Source organism: Carcharhinus amblyrhynchos, chromosome 6, assembly GCF_965287045.1.
Source record: "Carcharhinus amblyrhynchos chromosome 6, sCarAmb.v2.hapA, whole genome shotgun sequence".
Taxonomy (NCBI): Eukaryota; Metazoa; Chordata; class Chondrichthyes; order Carcharhiniformes; family Carcharhinidae; genus Carcharhinus; species Carcharhinus amblyrhynchos.
Window position 1 is genome coordinate 65,288,750 of NC_137329.1, and position 5,415 is coordinate 65,294,164.

The 5,415-nt window shown below is 42.5% G+C and overlaps 1 pseudogene; it reads right to left on the reverse strand.

The window, feature by feature from the left end:
* LOC145344482 (maestro heat-like repeat-containing protein family member 1 pseudogene) lies at nt 1-4,869 on the reverse strand (annotated as a pseudogene).
* Nucleotides 4,870-5,415: the final 546 nt, after the last annotated feature.

The window sequence follows — 5,415 nt, forward strand, 5'->3', positions numbered from 1 at the left end:
TTAGTATTTATACTTTTTCCACCACCTGACTCTCTGGGCAGGCTTTGAACTTTCTTCTGGATTTTGGAAAAACAAAGCTGAAAGAATGACTGCATTTGCTCGGATCTGTACCTCTGGGTTGTTGAAGAAGGATACACAGTGTGTAACATATGTGTGGATCCTATCAGGAAAATCTTTAATCAATTGTTTTGTAATGTCTCTCAGGAATTCCGTGTAGTTCAGGGTATTTGCCCCTAAATGTTTCTCAATCTTGGAGCATACTTCAGCTGAGTCAATAAGGGGAATGGTCAAAGCAAGCGTTGAGCTACATGATCTAGACACTTCCTTGCTCTTTCCACCCAGGTTCAGCAACAAACAAACTAAATGTGAATGGATTTGTTGGTAAAAGTAAGTTCTGGGATCTCGACATCCACATTTGGCTAAAGTCCCAAACACGCTAAATGCTTCAGCCTGCACCTTTTCACACTTCGCTTCAAAGAATGGTTGGATCCCATTGATGATTTTCAATATAAAGGGCCTGATAGTATTTGGTCTCAATTGAGCTAAATGCTTTGAAAGGCATAACAACACCTCAAACATCAGCAGCTCATTGTCATTTTCCCCAGTTTCCATCAGACTAGTCATTGCACAAAGCACTGGCCTTGAATATTTTTCTATTCTGTGAGGAGCTCCAATTGTAACATTGCTCAGGCCCCGAACACAGAGAAACTGGACAACTGAAGAAGAACTGAAGAGACATCTAAGCAGCCTGTTCATCAGGGTATCTGTTAGCTGGAGCTGTGAAGTCAGTGGAGACTTTAAAAGTTCTCCAAAGAACGCAGCCACAGTAACTTTCTGACATTCTTCTACTGTGAGGATGAGAGCAGAGAGTTGCACTACAATCCCAGTCAGACTAGGGCCAGCATATTGGACCATTGCTTTAGCCAGCAGAATAACCCCTCTGTGTGATTTGTGTAGGTCCATCATCTGATTCCAACCTCCACATTCCAGCATGAAATCTACCACACATTTATTGTTTGACATATTTAACAGCTCTATTAACATCTCTACACAATTCACACACACATCCCTGCTGCTTAATGACTGAGGTTCAGCTGAGATATCTCTCTGCTTCGATTCATGATGGGGAACAAAAACTTTGGGCAGACGAACATTGATGGAGGAGCTGTGATGGATGAGCAATGTGCTGAATAATTGGGAGAATAGTTTGATGACTGTCTGTCTTGATTCGGGTGTGGTTATTATTTCATACAGAGCACACACAGCAGCCAGGGATTCAAGAGCTGAATACTGATTCAGATTGTCAGTGATAGGATAGGTTCTCCTTTCTGGTAACTGTTTGTTCAGTACATTCAGCAGCTCCCTCACTGTATTCATGGAACATTCTGTCTCCTCTGCCAATGCTCTCCATATGTCACTGACATACTCATCCAAAGGAACTGGGAAAGTGAGGAGACAGGACACAACTGTTGGTGTGTTGTGTGTGGTTAGAATGGCAATACTGCGTAGAACTGAAAATTTCACAGCCTCTGAAGAAACTGACTGTAACTGAACTCTCAGCAGGTCAAGTATCTCAGGGACCTTGTCCCGAAGTTCACTGCCACGTCTTTTAATGATGGTTTTCAGGAGGATAGCGGCTGCACTGGAACAGTTCGGATGTGGATTGGCCAGTCCTTTAAAGATTGCAAAGAGGAGATTGCTCAGCTGGTCATGTGGCAAACAGTTAGAAATAATCTCAGTGATCTGGCTGCATGTTTGAAAGAGGATTGATCTATCAATGCTGACAAATTCTTCCCTGACTGCTTTCAGAACATCTAACTGCTCTTTATGCTGATTCTGATTGGTGCCTTCATATGAAAACTGAATAGACAGGATAATGTACAAACTGTCCATGGCTAACTGCCCAACGGATGGTGACAGATCTACACAGCATGGCATCAATCGTCCAATTAGCGTCCCCATGTTATTTAACGGTACTACGTTTTTAACGTCAAGTGTCTCCAAGTAACATTTCAGCAGCTCAAAGGTAGTCTCCATGGCTCGCTCTCGTTCATAGTCCTTTGGTGATATGATCCACTCTTCTACCTTCTTGAATATGCCGTGAAGACCTTCAGGGGACAGGTCCTGAAGTAATATTTGCTTCAGGAGCTCTTGCAGAGCAGCCATGGTTTGTTTATAAAGCATGTCTGTCTCTTTGGTGTTCCTCTCCGTGCCTTTGGCCTTGTCCAGTTCAGAAGGGACTAAGCTGAAAGTACTGGTTAGGCAGATTTGAATTAATTGTGAAGTGTCATCTTGGTTTGAGTCGGCGTGTAGCTGGACGAGATAGATGCAGGCAGACATGGCTAACTGTCGAACAGGGCTCAGCAGTATCTCTGGTAGCTCAGCCTCAATAACGTCCTGCATGTATAGCAAAAGCTGCCTTTTTCCACTGAAGTTGAAGGGAACTCTCTGGTGAATTGACTGCAAGGATCTGGCTATCAGACTCACAGCCTTTATTAGGCTGAGCTTTAGTGTGAGATCCTTGGATTCAGCCTTTATTCCCTGCGCCTTTGTAATAAATTGGTTAACCACGGCTGGCAAAATATGACTCTCGATTCTAGATAGAACTAATTCCTCAGGTGAATAGAGGGCCATGTTCCCATAGCACAGAACCAGTGTGCTCTTAACTTTATCCAGATCCACATCAGATTTATCCCTCAGAATATTAAAGAAATTACTTGTGTTCCTTAAGCTGTTGGAATTAGCAAACTCCTCTACGATACTGAGGGTATCATCAAAGTGAGTCATAGCACAGAAACCAATGGCAGCAGCTACTCCCTCTCTCTCTACACTCTCATTGTGCTGTACACTCATTAACATTTGGTGAAGCTCTTGCTTTATGTTCTTAGTGGGAACATGATGGAGCACCGTGCCAAGAGATTTATAAAGAAAGCCTTTCTCTTGTGGGGAGTGATGATCGGTCAGGATTTGTTTACACATTTCGTCACTTAGTTTGGCTGTCCAGTCCCCATTATCAATGTGAGTCAGTGTTCTGGACAAGAGCAACAACAGTTTCTTCTCCCATTCTTCTTGGGATAGAGACCCCTCTGAATTTGCTAGTAAATGATCAGCTAATACTGGGAGTTCCTCCGCCCATTCTGTCACTGTGGCTGGGTGGATATTGAAACTTAAGACTTGCAATAGCCTCAGTGCAGCAGCTCCTTGGCCTCCTCCTTGATATGGACAACAGCACACAATGAGGAGCCGGGCCAACAATGCCTGGGCTGTAGGGAGATTGCTTTCTTCTTTGGAAGGAAGTATAAAACTTGTATTGCTAACTTGCAATTTCCTTTTCCCTAGCTGTGTTAAACAATTGCAGATTGTTGTTAAAGCTTTAGCATACTGGCTTATTGTGACACACTTTAATAAGACTGGCCAGAGAATATCCTCCATCTCTATTACATTTGTGATCATAAACATCACTGTTTCACATACTGTAACTACATCTTCATCTGAAACCTGATCTAGATGTTGGTTAGATGATGCCAGGCTCCCTGAATGATGGGGTGTAGCACACTGTCGGATGAGAAATTCCAGCATGACTTTTCCCCCTTCTGGCTCAAGGTAACCTTGCTGGGCCATGGCGCATATCACCTGGGCAATGATCTTCTTTTCCTGATTGCTGCTCTTGTCTAGAAGAACTGATTTCACTGCAGCCACAATCTCAGCTTTTTTCCTCTCTAATTGCGAAGAGACTGAGCTGATGAGGTGTCTCAGTACAGTGAGAGTTCCTACTCTCACTTGTTGGTCAACATTCTCTAACCTAGTCAGGAGGAACTCGACCAATGAATCTGCATAAGCTGGAGCGAGAACTGTGAAACAACCAAGGATTTCAATGTGGCTGTTTGCAGCAAGTTGGTTACTGAAGTCCACTGGAAGGCAAATCTGCTGGTGAAGATTGTGAAGCACATTATCCACCTGTGCTTTCAGGTTGGAACATTTCATTTCTATGGCAATATTCAATACCCTGCACAGACACTCTGTGATTGAATAATGTCCTCCTTGTTTCTTTGATAGAGACAGGAGGCCAGAGATTAATTTGGGCAGCTCTTCCTCTAGTCTGTCCTTTGGTAGCAGGGAGCTGACATAGCCTAGAGCTTCCACAGTGGGGATGTTGAACTTGGGATGTTCCTTCTCAAGCCACATTTTGAAAAGCAGACTGTAGATAATGTTAATCTCAGTAGCAAACATCTTTTTAGTCACTGTAGGATCTGAGACTTTCTCCTTATTCTCCAGATAGTTCAGGATGCTTTTGCTAAAGCTCCCCATTGCTGAAGCAAATACAGACTTCAGCTCATCCTCTTTAATGCCAATAAGAACTGGGATCATGGTTTCCATAATAGATTTGAGAAAAGGGACCATGCCATAAACATTTTGTGTTGACATTTTGCTCAGGGTCTTCACCATGTACACATGAGGAAGGTTCCCTTGTTTAAAATTCTCCATTGTCAACTGGACAACTTGATTAATAAATCTAATACTCATGGCTACTAGAAGATTGCATGCAGCTTCCTGGCTTTCGGCTTGTATTCCTGTTAATGCCGTCATCCACAGTGTAGCCAGAGAGATAACTTTTTGTGCTAGTGCTGGGCTCATTTGATCAATGGTGTCCTTGATAATCTTTGTCATGCTGTCCAATATTATAACCCCTTGTGAAACTGACAGTGTGGTGTGTTGGGACAGATATTTATGACAGGTCTTTAACACCGTTTCTGGCTGATGACATCCCAATGTATGGAGGGTGTTTGATATATTCTGACGACAACTTTCATCTTCCTCTCCAGCCATCTTCAGTAGGGCAACTGAGAATAATTCCACACTGCTGTACATTTTAGCAATCTTTCCACAATCTGAGTTTGGAAAGCTAAAAATGCTGAGTTCAGTACTTAGAAAGATTATTAAACCTTGCACTTAAGAATATGTCCTTTCAGAATGAAAACCCTGAACTCTGATGTAGTTATTCAAAGCAGAATTGTCTGGATCTTTATACTCTGTTTTAGTCACTGTTCTTCAACCTGATTGATTAATGACTTTCTATGAAATATTAAAGATGACCTTTCTTCACTCGCTGTCAGAATTAAATCTGTTGGGTGACTGTGTTTTCCCTCTCTCACTGATCTTTGTCTTTAATCATTAATGCTGTTCCTTCACACAGTGTTTTCAATCCTCTGTCCAATTTCAATAGATATGACAAACACACCCGCTTTCTAGCTTGCTTCTCATCACTTTCTCAAATACAACTACACACCAGGGTACCACTTTGCTATAATTTGTCTGTCCCTCTTGCCTCTGGGTTGTTATGGTTTTCATTGTGAAGTCACATGACATAAGATATTATGTTGTGATGCTGCCACTGGATCATTTGTTGATAGTGCC